The sequence below is a fragment of the Entelurus aequoreus genome, linkage group LG02, assembly GCF_033978785.1.
Source record: "Entelurus aequoreus isolate RoL-2023_Sb linkage group LG02, RoL_Eaeq_v1.1, whole genome shotgun sequence".
NCBI lineage: Eukaryota > Metazoa > Chordata > Actinopteri > Syngnathiformes > Syngnathidae > Entelurus > Entelurus aequoreus.
Window position 1 is genome coordinate 15,505,481 of NC_084732.1, and position 21,439 is coordinate 15,526,919.

Below are 21,439 nucleotides of genomic sequence, written 5' to 3' on the forward strand. Positions count from 1 at the left end.
GTCAGGCGGCGGGGATTTGAACCACTTTGTTGATTCTGACTCACAATGTGGTGAAAGCGGGGATCTGCAAAAAAACGTGGAAGGTATCCGTAATCGTAGCGCAGGAGCCGAGTGGAAGAAGAAAAAAAAAGAGTGTAGAAATGAAAAGGTAGCTCATTGAGTCAACGCGGACTTGGCTTGCAATGTATTATTGTTGATTTGAAGCGGAAATAGGATGCGGTATAAATCATGTACACACAAATCAAAAGTGACGGGATAGCACTGCCAAATTAGCATGCATGTTATGTAATATTAAAATCCTATTCAACCTGAACAAGCACATACTGATATGCCTGCTACAATCAGCACACCACACAGTGCAGCTACTAATATGCTACAATTATATTCCAGACCGTTTTAAACACACACTTAACACCTTATTTTGACATTTAAAGGGGAACTGCACTTTTTTGGAACGTTTCTTATCATTCACAGTCTTCACGAGAGACAAGAACACATGTCTTATTTTAATGCATTCTAACTCATAAATAAATGTATTCTATTTTCCGGACTATAAGGCGCACTAAAATCCTTTTTTTTCCCCCTAAAACTCGACAGTGCGCCTTATAACCCGGTGCGCCTAATGTACGGAATAATTCTGGATTTGCTTACCGACTTCGAAGCAATTCTATTTGGTACATGGTGTATTGATAAGTGTGACCAGTAGATGGTAGTCAAACATAAAGGATAGGTGCAGACTGCAATACGATGGCAATATGACTCAAGTAAACACAGTGTTTCCCATAAACTGCCAAGATACCTGTGGCGGGGGGGCGTAGCTATGGGCGTGGCTATGGGTGTGGTCACCATGGCATCATCGAGTAATTTGCATAATTTACTACCATGATATGATTTTCTCTAAAAAGGCTCAAAAAATTTATACTTACTAATTAATAATAACAGTTTTGTTTTAAACGTCCATCCATCCATCCATCCATCCATCCATTTTACAATATAATTACAACACTTTATGTACATATTTATATACAGATTTGAACAATAAGTTATTCACTGAAATATATTTATTAATTGTGGTTCTTACAAAAAATATATCTTATAAAATATAAAAGCTAAAATGTCTCTTAAAGCTCTGCCCCTTTAATTAGTGCATACTTAATAATTTAAATTTAGTCTACTACTACAATCATATTATTTACCAGCAACATAAAGTGAAACAGAGACAGAGTTGTCCTGCCACAGTCAGTAACAAATAAACAGAAAACAGTAGTGGTCAAATACAAATAAGGCAACAAGAGAAGTATCCTACACTTCTATTTTGTAAAGTAAATCTGAACAGCCTATATGGGCATCTACATCAACTATATGATTTGCCTGAGAAGCTGGACAGGACAAAAAAATAAATAAAAAAATGTAATTTTAATTTTTTATTATTATTATTTTTTTTAATATTTGTGGCGGACGTAATTCTTTCGTGGCGGGCCGCCACAAATAAATGAATGTGTGGGAAACACTGTGTATTTTCCGGACTATAAGGCGCACTTAAAATCCTTTCTTTTTTTCCCAAAACTCGACAGTGCGCCTTATAACCCGGTGCCCCTAATGTACGGAATAATTCTGGATTTGCTTACCGACCTCAAAGCAATTCTATTTGGTACATGGTGTATTGATAAGTGTGACCAGTAGATGATAGTAAAACATAAAAGATTGGTGCAGACTGCAATACGACGGCAATATGACTCAAGTAAACGTCGCCAAAATTGTATATGTTCCATTGAAAATATAGAACATTACACACGGCGCTCAAAAATCTATCAAAATGTTTTAGTACGACTTTGGTAAGATATGAAGCCGCACCGCTTGATGGATTGCACTTTTTGATTGATTGAAACTTTTATTAGTAGATTGCACAGTACAGTACATATTCCGTACAATTGACCACTAAATGGTAACACCCGAATAAGTTTTTCAACTTGTTTAAGTCGGGGTGCACTGTGCTTCAACATACGACTATTATTATGGTGTGTTTAAGACATATTATCTGGCGTTTTGTTTCGCAATATGATGCAAAAGCAACTTTTCTTACCTTCTGGTACCTGCTGATCTGTATTTAGGATCTGCATAAATCCGGAAAAATTGCACGTGTCCGCCTTTGTATTCCGTGGCGACGCCGCAGTCGATAAGCTTCTTCTTTTTCCTTATTTCCCTGTTATGGTACATTCATCCTCCGCTGTTGCCATTTGTAATATAAAGAAGTGTAAAGTTCTAAGTTATATCTGTCAGTAAACTCGCCATGAAAGCGCTAAAACATACCGGTGTAGTGAGTTTACATTATTCAACCAAGGAACTTTAGTTATTAGAGAGTTCCGGTCGGACGGTTTTTCAAGGGACACATTTCCGGCGTTGTTGTTTCCGGATGAGAAGATGCTGCACCTTTATTGATTGAAGTAAAGTCTGAATGTCATTAAAACAGTTAGCTCCATCTTTTGACACTTCTTCCACTCCCGTCCTTGCACGTTACACCGCTACAACAAAGCTGACGGGGAGAAGACGCTGTCGAAGGTGAGCCACGTAAATAAGACCGCTCACAAAACAGCGCATCCTGAAGCGACTGTCAAAAAGCGGCTTAAAGATGATCTGTAAAACATCATCTATGCAACATTTTGACCAAAGAACCACCATTACATGTTATGTAGACCACAAGGAAATGTTTTAAATTTAGAAAAAAATCATAATAGGACTCCTTTAATGCACCTTATAATCCAGTGCACCTTTTGTATGAAAAAAGACCTGAATAGACCCGCTCATCGTCAGTGCGCCTTAAATCCGGTGCGCCCTATGTATGTCCAGAAAATACGGTAGTTCCCCTATAACTCTGCTTATATATTTTGCATTTGCTTTACTTTTTTGCATTTCATCGCGGCCCTGAAAACACCTGTAGGGTTGAAAAATAAAAACTAGTAAGGGAGTTGAGGTGGTAGATCTTGGATCAGTGTTTCTTTCAAGATTCTTAGACGCTCTAATTGGCACCTGTGATCGTCGGTCAGCCGGTAGGACTCAACAGCAAATGGATCATACAGATCTTTGTTTTAAGGAGCACAGTATTTAGGCTCGGTAGTGTTGGCGCTAGGAATTTTGAAAACGGAGTCCCAGAGACTCCATCAAGTCATAAAAATGGGGTCCCACAGTACATTTTTGAGGTCCCACTTTTTTGTAAGCATTTTGAAAACAAATAAAATAATAAATGTATGCATTATCCTGTTATATCTCACATTCTATATTGTGTTTTGGAAAAAGGTTGTCATAAATGTTACTTAATTCATTAAAAAATAATACAAACGAAAACGATTTCTTATGCATATGTACATTTATTCAGTTAGAAAGATTCAGTCACTTTCTTCTTCCCTTCATGGATCTAAACTTTACCGCTGCTGGTAGTTTTTTCTACATTTGTATTTGATAAGTTGTAGGTGTATTAATTTCATTATACAAGTGTAAAAAGTTTTTTGCTTCGGTTATGAAATGATGATAATGGTGTGCCAGGGCATACATACATTATTTATTTAATCAACTTCAGATCTATCCGTCAATTCTAAGTTGTTGTTTTTTTGTTTGTTTGTTTGCTGCCATTTTTGTCAAAGAAAACTATGTTTTTTTATGGCAGAAACACAAAATATGCAAAATCTTCCACAAAAAATATTTTTCAATGTGGAATATTTGATGTGAAATAATCGGAGCCTTGGATAGGTCAATAATTCATAAAAACATTGATCTTGATTGAATATTATGTTTTGAGCAATGACAGTTGTAACAGCTTTGTTTTATTAGTCAACATTGCAACTTTTTCTAAATTACATTTCACTTGTAAGCTTTTTTATTCCACTTTTTTATTTTTTTTGTCCTGTCCAGCTGCTCAGGCAAATCATATAGTTGATGTAGATGCCCATATCGGCTGTACAAATGCACTTTACAAAAGAGAAGTGTGGGATACTTCTCTTGTTGCCTTATTTGTATTTGACTTTATTAAATGTATTTATGTTATTAGTTGGTGCAGCCGGGCCGGAGCAGGAGGGGATAGAAAGAGGGGAAAAAAAGGAAGACAAAGGGGGAAATTGTGGGGACAAGAGGGGGATAAGACAGAGAGACAAAAACAACAACAACAATAGAACAACATCAGCAAATAGGATATGTATACATGTGATAATAAAAGTGATAGCAAAGAAGCAGTTAGTGAAATAAATAATACAGACATGACAACGAACATTATTACACTACAAATTGAGCAATACAAACACCAATAGAAATAGCGCTATTGATAATGAATAACAACAATAATTTACCTCTATTATCAACAATACAATTGTTCAAATGCAACAATACATACCGTATTTCCTTGAATAGCCGCAGGGGCGCTAATTAATTTAAAACCTCTTCTCACTCCTGCGGTTACCAAAACCATGCGGAATGAGCAAGCATGCTCTAATTATTTTAAAACCTCTTCTCACTCCGGCGCATACCTTATCATTAAAAACACATTTAATAAAAAAAACGTTATTATGATCTTACCTTTACTTGTAGATGGGTCCATGTGCAGCTGCTTCTGATCAAAGGCAGTCTTTCTCATCTTTCTTCAATTTTAAAAGTCTCTGGAGATATTCCTTTAATTATTACCTCCTGCTTCGATTGAAAGTCCAGTTTAGAAAACGGTTTTATTTTAGATATGTAATCCTCCATGTTAAAAGTGCAAGCAAACAATTGCTGCATGCTTGCTGCTTGTTGTCTTCTTCTGCAGTACCTGTCTCCTGCAGTACTGGTAGTCGCAAGAAGGATCACTAGCGCCCTCTACCTCCTGGAGGCGGGAGTCATTTAATGACTCATATTTGACCCGGCGGAAGTGCCAAGCATGCGCTAATTATTTTGCGAAACGAGTTTGACCCGGCTGTAATTCTAGGCAGGCGAATACTATATTCCCGGCGCCAATTCAAGGAAATACGGTATATGTAATGATAACTTAAAATACAAAAGAAAGCAGATAAATGGTGGGGAAGAAAGAGACACCAGCCATATTAACCTTGTAGATTGTTATAGTAATAATAGGTTAGGCTTTGTCAGTGTTTCATGTGTTACCCAGTTTACCCTAGGGTAACAACGTTAATATATGTTTGATGAAACATGATTATATGCATGAGTGTATGTGTACAGTATGTGTATATGTATGTTTATACAGTGAATGTATATGTTTTTGTTTATTTTAATAGTATTTTTAGAATGTGCTGTGGGCCTTTAAAACATTAGCTGCGGGCCCCAAACCCGCGTCCCAGGGCCGCGCGGACTTCCGAAAATGCGAATCGGTTCTGACTTCAATGCGTAAAAAAACACAAAAAGTGCGTTAACGCCAACAGTGCTGGATAGATACTGAAGGAGATGGTTGGCCGTTTCCATGTTGCCATCCATACAGTACACCGGGCCTCTCTAGTGACACGCTGGGGAGGGGCGGTCTGGTGAGGGTTGAACCGGGGTCTGCGGGGTTTAAAATAGAACAAGCCAAAGTACATTCACACGCAAACAGACTGACTTCTGTTGATCTGAAAAGAGTGAGGAGCCTGTGAAATATAGCGTCACGGCCTCCGCTGTTCGCCCCGGCGGTCACAGGACAAACCAGGGGCGCTGCGCTATCTTTCATTTCTTCGCCGCTCCGATCTAAAGCGTCCTTGTGTGGTTAAGCTCTTTAACATTCCTTCTGTATTTGTTGGGGGCGTGAGGGGAATCTCGCCACTTAAGCGTGACCTGGTCCAGACTTGTTGTTGTTGCTGCACATCCAGATGATGACTTTTATCCATCCAGCGCATTATTTCTGACCCTCGCCCCGGTGTTTGGAAAGGTATTTACGAGTGTGTTCCCTCCTCTGCTCTGACGCTGACAGCATGAGGAGTAAAGACACTCGCCGGATTGTTTTTGTCAGCACTGAGAACTTGTTGCCTCTTTCTCGCCTGCACAGGCTTTCAAGTGGATTTCCTCTCCACGGTCTGTGGACAGTCGGAGCGCCCGGGCCAGATGGGAAAAGGTTATCAGGAGTAAATATGTGATCTGGCGGCCCGTCAAAGATAGGCTTGTGTACGCAGCTGTTTAAAATGTGTCAGTGCGGGTCTGGCATAGGAGGAGGCGAGATTAGGCCGTGATACCGGCTGTAATCTCTGCGTTTTCACTTATGGTGTGCTCACCGTACCGTGCTTTGGCCCCCTTCATACCTTAAGTCAGCCATGTTTGGCTAATTTATGACTCTAATGTGATGGCTCCTTGCACGTTTCTAATGATATCGGACACATTTCACAGTAGATACAAATACGGTGAAACCTCAATTTACTGTACAAACTTAATTGGTAGAAATGCACAAAAAATCGATTCACATCCAAATCGCAATTCTTATTCATCTCAATTATACATTTTCTAAAAAGTTTTTTTATTTTTTACAGGAATTAATTTTAAAAATATGTTTTTAGACCATCTCCATGCAACCAGAAGGAGCTTTTCTTACTTGTAACCAGTTTTGAAAAAGTTTCATAATAACTTTTATACTAAATGATACACTGCAAGAATCAGTCTGAATCGAAAATTAATTGGTTTGTGAATTAGCTATCGGCCGATTTCCCGCGCCGATTTTTTTTTTTAGCATTTTGACGTTTTCGATATCAGCCTACTTTTATTGGTATCGGCCGATATATTTGTATTTTTTTTTTACAACTACAACATACATACCTCAGCATGCTTCAATCAGTTTGTTTGTTCCATCACTTTGAAAAAATGCTTTGCTCAGTTTTGAGTCCATCCACAGGCCTAAAAATTTTAACTTTTTAAGGTCAAGGCAAGTGTTGCCTTAAAGGAGGGCTCATATTTTAGGGCACCAAGGCAAGTTAGAAGGGCACCAAGGCAAACATTATTTTCTTTCAAGGCAGAGGCTCCAAAGCATGCATATATACATATATAGCATCCGCTGTGACTGAGAGGTCTCTGGCTGCCGTGTACATATAGTGCCGATAATGGTACCAATAAATACCGGTATTGATAGGGGTATCGTATCGCTAAAATAAATCTTAACGGTATACTTCCGTATTGCTCCGAGTATCAGTCGAGTTCTCTTTTTCAGAGCGCACAACCTGTAGGTTTACTGTGCACAATTGAATAGCTTAAGCGTAGATGCTCAGACAGCAATGGAGAAAGATGCTAATGTCTCTTGTTTTCTTGTTAGCATTCAAGCTAGCTTGGGCGAGCTTACTTTTTCCAGTAAATGAGCCGGATCACCGGTCCATGATCAGTGTTATCCATCAGGGTTTTATGATCATTTAAATTTAAAGGTAATGCTAACAGTGGGAAAGTTTTACCGCGGTTTATCATTATACCCTTTATGGCTACATCCCTAACTTATTTCAAGTAATTTTGATTATTTTGGTTGTGGGAGGTGACTGTCACTTCTGAAGGGGAGCAACCTCATTAATTAATTGACATGTCTTAATTAAGCTTGCCAGTGTAGCATGAGAATCAGCACTTCCAAGTCCGAGTCCATGGTTCTCGCCCGGAAAAGGGTGGAGTGCCATCTCCGGGTTGGGGAGAAGACCATGCCCCAATTGGAGGAGTTCAAGTACCTCGGAGTCTTGTTCACGAGTGAGGGAAGAGTGGATCGTGAGATCGACAGGCGGATCGGTGCGGCATCTTCAGTAATGCGGACACTGTATCGATCCGTTGTGGTGAAGAAGGAGCTGAGCCGGAAGGCAAAGCTCTCAATTTACCGGTCGATCTACGTTCCCATGCTCACCTATGGTACATGAGCTTTGGGTTATGACCGAAAGGACAAGATCACGGGTACAAGCGGCCGAAATGAGTTTCCTCGGCCGGGAAATACTTAGAGATAGGGTGAGAAGCTCTGCCATCTGGGAGGAGATCAAAGTAAAGCCGCTGCTCCTCCACATCGAGAGGAGCCAGATGAGGTGGTTAGGGCATCTGGTCAGGATGACACCCGAACGCCTCCCTAGGGAGGTGTTTAGGGCACATCCGACCGGTAGGAGGCCACGGGGAAGACCCAGGACCCAAGACCATGTCTCCCGGCTGGCCTGGGAACGCCTCGGGATCCCCCGGGGAAGAGCTGGACGAAGTGGCTGGGGAGAGGGAAGTCTAGGCTTCCCTGCTTAGTTTGCTGCCCCCGCGACCCGACCTCGGATAAGCGGAAGAAGATGGATGGTTGGATGGATGGAGTGTAGCGTGCTGTGTATTTAACTCCTCCATTATTTTGAGTCTTTGTATATGTTGGCATTAAGGACTTGCCAGGAGTGATCGCATTCCTATCATTGCAAAACTCGACTCTATTGAGGGTGTGCATGCAGTCACGCTGTGCCCTGGCCCTCCTCTTCCAATTGGGCCAAAGAGCGGCTATGTGGCGAACTTGAGCACGGATTAGAGCTCTGACACTAGCCAAACGTGCCGGACATTGGGTGTGAAGGGGACCCTTAGCTCGATCCGAAAACTGTATTTTCCCCACCAAGCGCGATTGGAAGCAGTTCCCATGAAAGACGGACCATGCTGGCGCCACAGCGAGGCCACAGAGGGCGAAGCACGGGGGCGGCGCTGACGTAACTGTGTCTTTTTTACACGTGCGGGTGTCGGGATTGTTTGAACAGGTACGCGCATCGCTGAGGGTTGTTGACTATGTGCGCTGACAAGTAGATTACAGAGAAGGACATAACTGCCATACCAGCACACTGCTGGCCTTAAATCACACCAATGTTTTTTTTTAAGAATAGGCTCTCCTGTCCTCCTTTTGCGGAGAAGACCCAAAGGCTCACTGGCTTCTGTTTGGAGGAGAGGGGGGGGGGGGAAAGACTTCCCGCTCTTCAAGCCTCGTCGTCCGTGAGAAGCCAGTCGGTCCCAATTAAAGAGCAAACACAAACAAAGAGCATACACATTAGGAGCATTTTAGCAGGGCACTGGCCCGCTGTGACTCACCATGCTTGGCGTCAGCAAGCTTTGACGCTGAAGTCACTCGCGAGGTTGAAAGGGGTCACTTTGTCTGCGTCGTTTATTCAGTGCGACAAAACATGCTTTTGTGCTTTCAACTACAGGACACGGTAGAACCACTTAAATGGAGCTAGATTCCCCGAAAGATTGACTGGAAGCAGAGAGGCCGCGGCCACGTTGAAAGGCATTTTGGAACTTTTACAACCTGTGCAGGGAGCGCTCGCATTTGGCAAGTGGTATCGGGTAAGCAAGTGCGCTACTCTTACTTGGACCCTGGCACGGAAGAGGTAGGCCAGTGCCTAACCTGGACGTGTCGCTCAATCAATCCAATCGTTCTTCACACAAATGTAAAATGAATGACGTCCAGCTTGTGTAAAAGATATAAACAGAACTGTTTGAAATAATCCAAAAGTCAGAAAAGTCGCATTAGGCGATAGGACTGGGCGATATGCCTAAGAAACTGTATCACAATTAGGGCTGGGCGATATGGCCTTTTATTAATATCTCGATATTTTCAGGCCATGTCACGATACACGATATATATCTCCATATTTTGCCTTAGCCTTGAATGAACACTTGATGCATATAATCACAGCAGTATGATGATTCTATGTGTCTACATTAAAACATTCTTGTTCATACTGCATTAATATATGCTCATTTTAAACTTTCATGCAGAGAGGGAAATAACAACTAAGTCAATTGACCAAAACTGTATTTATTAAACAGTTATTAAGCAGTGGCACAAACATTCATGTCATTTCCAAAACAGAAAGTGCAAGATTGTCAGAGACATTTTAAAACAAGCTATTAGTGCACTTTTGTGCATGATGTCACTAAGATGACATATCAAAACAACACTCAATTAAAGTGCACTTTTTGTACAGAACGCCACTACAATAGTTTAAAACAAATAAAGTGCACTTTTGCGCATGATGTCACACAAGATATTTCAATAAATTTCAAATAAAAATGAGCTGCATAATAGGAAATCCAATAGTGTATGTCCTTCGCTATGTGGTAGGTTCCTGCGGACGTTATCTCCTTCTGTTGTTGACTATTTTTTTCATACTGTGTTGATCTGGAAATGGTTGCTTCAGCATTTTGTTGGTGTGGCACCGAACGGAGATATTGACATGTGGAGTTTCAAGCACTCTTCATTCTCTAGCGGGTGACTTTTCAAATGATGCTAAAAATTAGCAGTTCTGCTACTTTTGACGCATACTTGACATATTACGGTTGCCAGATGATGGACCCCCTGCTGGTTTTCTTGGGAATTAATTCTTCTTCCTTCATTTGTTACCAGATTCGCACCTTCTTTCTCTCGTATTACCACTCGCAACTTAGCATCACAGCTAACGTTACCCATGCCGCTACCTGTCTGCTCCGCGAGGGTGTATGACGTTGCACGCGCGACAGTATGTGACGTATGCAAGAAGGTGCGCTTGTTTTACGTCTCTGTGAGAAGGAGAGAGACGAAAGAATGAGAAGAGCCTGTCGTGTAATGCCCGCAGCTAAAAGCAACTGCGTGAGAACGTATACTCGAATATCACGATATAGTCATTTTCTATATCGCACAGAGACAACCCCGCGATATATCGAGTATATTCGATATATCGCCCAGCCCTAATCACAATATACGTGTTTTACATTGGTCGATATCCATAATTAAACTTAGACTTAGACAAACTTTAATGATCCACAAGGGAAATTGTTCAACACAGTAGCTCAGTTACAATGATGGAAAGTGTAAGGATGGAAAGGACAATGCAGGTATAAATAGACTAATATAGCTATAAAAAAATCTAACATATATACGAATATATACATTTGTGTACAGAATAATTTATATATTATATTATGTCTATAACATATATACAATATAAACCAATGACCATGTACAATATTACAGTATATACAGTATATATGACAGCAGCAGCATAAAATAGAGAGTAGGTCCAGCAGGAAATAGAAAATAGACATTATAAACATTATAAACAAAGAGAAGTAGCTAACATGTCAGGTGACTGTTAGCTACTCAGGTGACAATTACTGAGGTTTTTTTAATGACTGATCGGTGATAAGGACTAGGAGAAAAATATGTTAGATGTAAACATTTTTATTTCAAATGTAACTTTACTCTACCACCTTAAAAACGGAATGGAATTTTAAATTTTTTTACTGAATGAGACACCCACAATGTACATGAAAATAAAGAATGCGGGATTTACAATATTAACTATGAACGATAAAACACTGAATAGTGACAACATATGAACGTCACACCCACTCTTGATCGACATTTTTTACAATCAACCGTAACGCAACAAACCGGGCAAAATATGAACTCGAAGGGTAAAAAAACCCCACCTACAATCTGATATATCTGATATATCACTAAGCTTTAGAACTTTGTTGTGAAAATCTCCTTCCGCGCCCAGACACCCGCATTTCAGGTTGGCCGCCCTGGAAACACTCTGTGGAAACACTCCCCACCCACACTGCTTGGTGCCTTTTCTGAGCTGCTGTGACTTAGATTACCATAGTAACTCGTATATAGGGCTGCAACTAACAACTAATTTGATAATCGATTAATCTGTCGATTATTACTTTCATTAATCGATTAATAATCGGATAAAAGATACAAACTACATTTCTATCCTTGCCAGTATTTTATTGAAAAAAAACAGTATACTGGCACCGTACTTATTTTGATTATTGTTTCTCAGCTGTTTGTAAATGTTGCAGTTTATAAATAAAGGTTTATTTAAAAAAAAAAAAAAAAGAAGAAAAGTAGCCTCTGCGCATGCGCATAGCATAGATCCAACGAATCGATGGCTAAATTAATCGCCAACTATTTTTATAATCGATTTTAATCGATTAGTTGTTGCAGCCCTACTCGTATATAATGCAAAATTTGTCAAATGATTATAAAGATTAGAGTATGCCTGTATAGCTAGCATGTCTTCTAAAGCAGTGGTCCCCAACCTTTTTGTAGCTGCGGACCGGTCAACGTTTTAAAATGTGTCTGTATTGATCTATATTGATATATAATGTATATATTGTGTTTTTTATGTTGATTTAATTAAAAAAAAAATGTTTTTTTAATTTTTTTTTTATTTCTTGTGCGGCCCGGTACGAATCGGTCTGTGGACCGGTAGGTTGGGGACCACTGTTCTAAAGCATTATGACAACCCATTGGCAGGCCGCATTTACAGTATTCTCATAAACATAGGCCACGCCATTTTTACACTATCTGCATAGATGGCGTTCCTTTTCAGCGCTTTGCTGGTCCTGTTTCAAAACCGCCATGGTTCTATGTCAAAACAAGGAGCCCGGTTGTTGTCAACGACACCGGACCCAGCAGGTCAAGGTAGCTGAGGTCAAAGGATGGTGCTCTTGGCGTTACAGAGACATTATCAAATGACAATCATACCTTCCTGTACTACTTGTAGTAGTCCTGTGTTGCATTTTTACGCTGTGTTGAAGTCAAGAAGGGCAAACTAATATAGTCAAGTGCAACTAACGGGTGAGTTAGAATTCAGGGTTGCCCTTAAAGGGGAACGACACTTTAAAAAAAAATGTTGCCTAACATTCACAATCCCAATAAACATCCAAACACCTCCATCAACGTTTAATATACACGTTCTAAGTATATTTGTAATGAAGTAACTCCCACATTCATAACAAGATGTAATATTTACATATTTTGCTCATTGTGAGCATTCATTTCACAGACGTATCACAATGTTCCCTATTTGCTTCAACAAAAACAACATTAGCAGACTTCATGAGAGGCAACAAACATAATAAAATAATCACATACTGTACAATGTTTGCTCTCACTGAGATGCCGACTGATGGAATGTTCATATTTTTCAGTTTAGATGAAGAATTAATCTTGATCCTTACAAAAGGTGCCGCAAACAAGCGTCTTTCCGGGTATAAAGTTGATGTCACAAATGACCAACTTCTTGGTTTATGGTCACAACCTTCTACCATCTAGGTGAGAGCCATGATTTATCATCTAGAATGAACTTTTACCAGCTCAGAGGCGATCATAATGCAGCAGCTCAGTATGTCAACACTGCAGCTGCATAAACTAGTTTGCTCTTTGGGATTACGGCGCAGCTCAAAATAGTTTGTCAGCGTTAGTTCTTGTAATACCATCCATCCATCAATTTGTACCGCTTGTCCCTTTTGGGGTCGCAGGAGGTGTCTTGTAATACCAATGTTGCTAATTCTTAGTATTAAATAAGTTATTATTCAGGTCTGGAGATGTAAATGAAGTATTTTAGGCAATTTTTAGATTCATTTTTAGAGTGATTTAGAGGCTGAATGGATTACTCCCGTTAGCTGCATTGTTAGCCACCTAGAACGAGCCTATTATTACAAATTAGAATGGAGAAAAAAAAACAAAAACATATCCGTTATTGTCTCTCATAACTATTTTGAATGATAGGCAACATTCCGAAACAAATTCAGTTCCCCTTTAAGGATGTGGACACATGACGTCAATTTTCATTAGTGACAATAGCAAGCATTGTGTCAGGCTGTAAAATTATTATCAAAGCTGAAATCTGAATACTGGATGGGTCTTTTCCAATAAGGTCATTTTTTAAACTCACGCGAGGAGATTGAGAATAGTTTCTTGCTGCCAGAAGGAAGGTTCAGTGTGTTCTTTTATGTGACGCAGAAGAAGACTGTGTTCCCGCCTCCAGTTGGAAAGAGAAACGTTTCATGTTCTGGAAGAAAATCCAGCACAATAGAAGAAGACCATATCGTGTGTTCTTGGCACGCTCACTCATCTTGTAATATCTCCCATATTTACTTTCAAATGTTTATAACTGTTAAAAAATCATTATTAACTTAAAACTTTAAATTCTATAAAGCATAGCGCTTTATCGAAATCTGCTACGCATTAAGTTTTATGTTTTTCAACTATTTAACCTGCATTTCCCCCTTTGTTTGATTAGGATTGATTCAGTACAGTGAGATTTCAACATTAAAACTGGGCATGGACAACACCATCAATTAGTTAATTAACTGTTGATTAATGGTGGATTGTGTTTTCAATGCCAAAAATGGCAGGGACCAGCAGAGTTGTTGGTTTAGTCCCAACTACATGGTGTTGTGATCCGCTGCGCAGATCGTGTTCTGTTTGGGTTTTCGGGTCACTTGTGTTTTTCTGTTAGTCTTGGTTTCCTTTTAGTTCCTGTTTATGCACCTCTGAGTTGGCTACCATAGCAACTTATTATTTTCACCTGCCGCTTGGGTTTTCCGACACGCACCTGTTTGTCATCACTTATTTAAGTCTGCCTTCCCGTTCAGTCTGTCTTGCTTTGTAGTTTGTTTCCTTACAACAGATGACGACTTTTGTTTCCTGCTCTGTTAACCTTCTAGCTCCCACGCTAAAGGCTCTGTTTAGTGTTTACCTTCTAGCTCCCACGCTAGCTCCTTTTGTTTCTACCTTAAGTGCTATGAGCACGTTTTTGTTTGTTCAGTATTATTTATTTCTTAAATAAATAATTCTTTACCTGCAAGCTGTGTCCGAAGCTCGATCTGCATCCCTGGGAGAACGAACATTTCGCATCACTATGCGACCCGGTCGTCACACATGGCGGTCTTTGGCGAAATAAAGCATGACTTGAACTGCGACTTCCACCACCTAGTGCAGGCCTTGGCAATTATTTTGACTCACTGGGCCAAATTTAGAGAAAAAAATGTGTCTGTAGGCCTGTATATCTATTTTTAGGAACCACTAATACAAAACTTCACAATAATGTCTGATTGAGCGCTAAAAACGTTATGACAGACCGCCTTAAAAAACGGAATGGAATTGTAAATGTTTTTACTGAATGAGACACCCAGAATGTACATGAAAGTAAAGAATGTGGGATTTACGAATGAACGATAAAACACTGAATATTGACAACATATCTACGTCACACCACCTCTCGATCTACGTATTTTACAATCAAGCAACAAACACAGCGAAATATGAACGTGAAGGGTGAAAAAATAAACCCACCTACAATCTGATACATCTAATACATCACTAAGCTTCAGAACTTTGTTGTAAAAATCTCCTTCAGCGTCTGTCCCTGACACCCAGGCTGGCCGCTCTGGAAACGCTCTGTGGAAACGCTCCCCACCCAAACTGCTTGGTGCCTCGTCTGACCTGCTGTGACTTAGATGACCATACTAACTAGTGTATCATGCAAAAGCGCAGATTCCAACCATTGAAATACTTTATTTAGTTCAAGACTTACGGTAATTTGAAAACATCACTGCACATCATAATGGCAGGTACAGTTTCCATCTTAAAAATCTAAAAAAAATTATTTGGGGATGTCCGGCGGGCCAGATTGAAAAGCTTAACGGGCCTTAATTTGCCCAGGTCTGACCTAGTGTCACTGCCAACTACTGGACTGGAATACACACTACAACGCTTTTAACTTTGCACAAGTGTACACACAATCGTCCAAGAACTCCAAGATCAAAGTTTGCTAGTTTCTCCGCCACATGCATCCATATTGTAAAACCTGAACATGCTGCATGAACCCCAGAGCGGGAAAGACAACCTGCTAGCTGGCTGGTGCGAGTTTCTCCATGACTCACTGGCGGTTGTTTTTTGTAAGGCAAAGTCCTCCATGTTTCTGTGGGTGCCACCAGCGCATTGTTCATACCGTCGCTTACAGGCGGGTGTAGAAGTAAGAAACGCTTTGTCTATAATCACAGATGAGGGTGGTGCTGGTGTTTCAAAGCCTTGGAGAAGAAACATGTCCGTACATACGTCTAGATGGAATCACAGAAGTGTACAAACACCGTTTGATGTGTGCGTCACATATTCGGTTTAAAGGGGTCATATTATGTTTTTTTTTCTCCTTTTAAAACACTTCCTTGTGGTTTTTAGAACATGAAATGGTGGTGCTTTGGTCAAAATTGATTTGGTCTTCAAGCTGCTTTCTGACTGTCTCTTCAAAATGCAAATTTTTCTGGGCGGACTTATTTTCGTGTCGAAGTCCCCTTCCAGGCAAAGCCACCTTGGACTGTGTCTTCTCCCTGTGAGCCATGTTGTAGTTTTTAGCTCTTCAATATTGAGTCTACTGACCGATATACAGTATATTGCCAAAAGTATTTGGCCACCCATCCAAATGATCAGAATCAGGTGTCCTAATCACTTGGCCCAGCCACAGGTGTATAAAATCAAGCATTTAGGCATGGAGACTGTTTCTACAAACATTTGTGAAAGAATGGGTCGTTCTCAGGAGCTCAGTGATTTCCAGCGTGGAACTGTCCAAAAAAATCTGTGCAACAAATCCAGTCGTGAAATTTCCTCGCTCCTAAATATTCCAAAGTCAACTGTCGGCTTTATTATAAGAAAATGGAAGAGTTTGGGAACAACAGCAACTCAGCCACGAAGTGGTAGGCTACGTAAACTGACAGACAGGGGTCAGCGGATGCTGAAGCCCATAGTGCAAAGAGGTCGCCGACTTTCTGCACAGTCCGTTGCTACAGAGCTCCAAACTTCATTTGACCTTCCGATTAGCCCACGTACAGTATGCAGAGAGCTTCATGGAATGGGTTTCCATGGCCGAGCAGCTGCATCTAAGCCATACATCACCAAGTCCAATGCAAAGCATCGGATGCAGTGGTGTAAAGCACGTTGTCACTGGACTCTAGAGCAGTGGAGACACGTTCAGGAACGGGATGGCACTCCAAGTTCATATGTGATTCAAGGCAGGTGGCCAAATACTTTTGGCAATATAGTGTAAGTTAGAAATATACGCTACTTTTCTTAGTAACAGTGGACCATGCATGTGCACGTACAAGCCAGGAACTAAGGAACTTTTTGAATACAACTTTGGACAAACAACTGAATAAAAATTGTGGGTAAACCTCCACCATATATGGAGATATCCGCTGACGTAACCCGGCAAAATATGTCTCTAAAGTCTCACATTTTAAACGGCTCAATTGGAGCATGCTTTGAAGGAGGCGAGATTGTTTTAGAAATACCTCTTGCCATTCTTCCCATGGTTTGATTTTACATTTTCAGGACTTATGGGGATCCCAAATACACAAAAACAGGTGTAAACAGGTAACAAAAGTTAGTTTTGCATAATAGGACCCTTGACTTTAGTCCTAAATGAACAATTGCATTATTTTGTTGGGATAGTTTCACTTCTATGTTACCTATCAGTATCAGGGATGGGCACAATACTGTATTTCCTGAATATGAGACAACACCTTTTATTTTAAGACAAATGTATTTTTAAGACAAAATCAAAGACGAAATGAATCTTTGAAATTATGTTTTGTAGCTGCTCGACAGTAGTTTGGCTTCATTGATCACTATCATACTAAAATGTTACACAGCCCAGATATATAGAACTCTTTTGTTAAAGACCCATTTTGGTTAAATTAATCTTTCGAATCATTTTTCTAGCTGCGTCACGGAAGACTGCCTCATTGATCCCCATGGTGCTTGTGCTTACGTTCAGTTCGGTCACAGGTGCGCCTGCTCTGGCAGGTTCAGTTTTCCGTTTGTTTTGGTCTCTGAGCGCAATTCAACCAATTTCTCAAGCGTTCTCGGTCTACTTACAAGTGAACTCTGTTGCTGTGTCACATACAAAACCTCAAGATCCAAAATAGGAGACCTTTTTTGTTTTAGACTGTTTTTAGACTGAGCAACATTATATCAGCTATTGGAAAGTTGAGTTATGTCTATTGTTTCCTGAGGCAGCAATGTTATTCTGCTCAAAATGGCATTGAAACAGGAGTTCAGCACATTCAGAGACAAACTCTCCCACTACAAAAACAACACCACCATTCCAATACTATCCCATTCATCAATAAAATGATTGCTAGTTAACCCAGCATATCCATAGGAACTTTTTCAAGTGTGAACACTTTCTTGGCAAAACACATTTAACTCTCGACTGATGAATAACAACATTGTGAAATCCTTTTATGAATCACCTTTTTGTATATGCGGCTTATTTGATCTCCTCCTCAGTATTTAAAAGTTTCTTTAATGTGGTCACTCTTCGTTGAAAACAAGTCGGGCACATTCAATCAAGAGGCGGTGTGACTGTAGCCGGACATAATGGGAACAATAACCCCAAGGCAAGGCTTAAAAACTAAATAAAAACAGCGCTCCAATTGAACTGAAACTGTAGTGTTTGTTTTGTCGCACCGTGCAAACATGTTCTGTCAACAACTCAAGCCGAGTGTACGGTCAATATTTGGAAAATGTATTGGACAAACCTGCGTTATAAATAGTCCTTCACTTCAGGAATGAGGTTCATTGTTGTTTTGGTTCAATTGAACTCATTTGTATTGTAGATAATGTAGAGAAACAGAAAAGGGCAATACCAATATGTGAATTTTATGATGACAAATTTAATTTGCGAGGACGTAAGGCTCGATTTACACTGTTTTTTGGCTAGATTCCATTTTTTTTTTGCCTATTTCCATGTGTTTTTAGGGACCTGTATGACTGTGTTTACATTCACTAAATACCTGACACCACCCACATGCGCACTCAACTAAAACGCTCAGAAACAAGTGTAAATAAATACAGTGGAACCTGCTTAAAGATAGGGTATGTCACTGGCTCAAAATCACGTTTTAAATAAAAAATCCTAAAAACACCAGTGGTTAGCATATGTTTCCATAAGTGGTTTAAAAGAACTGTTTTTTCCTTTTTATTTCAAGAAAAAAATATTTAAATTGAATTAAATAAAAACTGTTGTCCAGCCAGACTAAAATGACGGGTGTTCAAGGCTGTCACTCACGACTGTCTCGTTCACACGCACTTGACACTAGTGCACGCATGTACACACAAACATTTCCAGGGAAGTGTGTGAGTACATGGAGCGTATCTTAAATGTTTGGAGCGGATTTGGGCAGATTACAATGATTACAGCTTGTTAGAAAGCGAGTGCCTTGTAAGCAGTCGTGTAACTATGGCAAACATTACACAGAAATTAAGCTAGGGAATTTTGCGTTAGGCCGTTAAGTATTGCAATGTGTGCACACTAGGGATGTAACAATAGACGGTAAATGTCAGGTTCAAACACTGATGACATCTATTAAACAGATAGAAGCAAGGAATTAAACAGAGACAGGATTCAATTCAGCTCAATGAGGAGAAACGCGTAGACCTGTACCCTTGCACAGTGTCGTCCCATGATCTGACCAAAGGTTGCACACATCCTCTTTTATTTGGACTTTCCCTGATTACATGGCAACAGGTTTTTCTAAAGGAAGGGGGGTCGTAAACAGCCGTTGCCCTCTGTCACGAAACAGTTCAAAGAAAAGATGCCTGGAGTTTGCGTCAGGTCCTGCTTCCTCTCCGCTTTGTAGATCTCGGGTCAAGACAAGATCTTCCTGTGGATTACAATAGATCTAATAAACCGACACCTTCATGTCGCTTCCCATCCTACACAGTGGAGTTTTGCAAGCCTTCTGCTCGGTAAGATCAAAGACAGCTTTTGTCTGCTCGCCGGGAACTCATTTAAACACAAAGTTTTGTGATAACTTAGATACAATTATTTTGACAGTAATAAATGTGGTAAAACTCCTGACGGTTCGTATCGCCGTTTTAAATTAAAAATTATCGAAAAACCGTGACTGATAACTGCACTTTGATAAACTCTCTGACTGCCGCTAGCCGTTGACATGAAAACAAGCGACATTAACGTCCTTACCCCATTAAGAAACAACATACCCCAATCTAAACTTATATACACAAACACATTGCTGTCTGATCATTTAAGCTTTATAGTTGTGCACATTCAACCTACAAGCTGTATGCTCTCTTAGTACAGAGTGATTGTTTTATACAGAGGTGTTCTTACAGTGCTTTCAAGGATCGCTGAACAGAGCAGGATAACAGAACTCCGGCCAAAAATAATAAAAAATAATAAAACATTTGATTTGTTAAGCACTCTTCATTTAAATAAATCTTAAAGTGCTGCAGTACAAGACGATATTCAAAACAATTAAGGCCGTTAATACTGATAAAATACTACGATGAAAAGATTATCAGTGTAACATAAGGAAAACAAAACATGCTAAATAGTGGGTTTTCTCACAGTGTGTCTCTTTATTCGAGTTCTTTAAAACAAGAACGAGGTCAAAAGATTTCAGTGTGTAGAAGTACTTTTTGAGCACATTCCACAATACTTTGATAATATTGATAACCGCGATAATCTTGATCACGATAACCGAGGTATGACATTTTCATATCGTATTCAAAACCAAATCATGATTTGTAATAATCCGATTATGAATCAATTCATAATTTTCAAAAATGAATTTTGAGAAGAATTTAAAACATTTTTCGTAAGATTCATTTTTTTCTTGCTGCACATACGGATATACACTTTTTTAACTTATGACCTGTTTGAAAAATATTTATTTTCATTTAAATATACAAATATATACAATTACCATGTTATTTTCTTTTATTATTATTTTATTTTAACAATCGCTGTTTTGTTTTAGGTTTCTTTTCTTCTTCTTTTTTAACATGTCCGATGTTACAATACCATATATTACGAGAATCATGTTGAAGCAAGAAATCATTCTGAATCAATTCCTCATCCCAAGAATTGGAATACAAACTTGAGTTGTTGTAAGATTCACACTCTTAGTAATTAATCCTTGTTTTTATCATATAAATCAAGTTCCCAACTTGAAATATATCCAAAATTCCGCAGCTTAATTTCCCATTGAAATATACCAGCTCTTTGTAATCCTATTGTTGATATACTTGGCAGTACCACCGTGTTTTTCTTATAACTGCAAAGTGCTTGCCCTGTCAACATAGAATTCTAGGCTAAAAGAGGTAATTTTTATGAAAAATGGGTCAGTTTATAACAACATGTTTTGTTGTATTGTTAACAATTTTTCATCCATATTCAGTATGTCATCTAGGGTTAACAGCTTTGGGGGAGTGCATCCTTTCCAGTTGTACAGTACAGGCCTAAAGTTTGGACACACTTTCTCATTTCAATGCCTTTTCTTTATTTTCATGACTATTTACATTGTAGATTGTCACTGAGGGCATCAAAACTATGACACCTGTGAAGTGGAAACCATTTCAGGTGACTACCTCTTGAAGCTCATCGAGAGAATGCCAAGAGTGTGCAAAGAAGTAATCAGAGCAAAGGGTGGCTATTTTGAAGAAACTAAGGGACAAGCGGTAGAAAATGGATGAATGGATGGATAGAATATAAAACATGTTTTCAGTTATTTCACCTTTTTTTGTTAAGTACATAACTTCACATGTGTTCATTCATAGTTTGATGACTTTAGAGACAATCTACAATGTAAATAGTCATGAAAATAAAGAAAACACATTGAATGAGAAGGTGTGGACACAAACTTTTGGCCTGTACTATATATACTGTAACTGTCCAAT

General features: G+C 39.5%; 1 protein-coding gene across 4 annotated transcripts in view; it reads left to right on the forward strand.

Moving 5' to 3' along the window:
- Positions 1 to 21,439, forward strand: part of LOC133631050 (insulin-like growth factor 1 receptor) — a 135,439-nt gene that overhangs the window by 16,378 nt on the left and 97,622 nt on the right. The gene's annotated exons all lie outside the window — the stretch shown is intronic.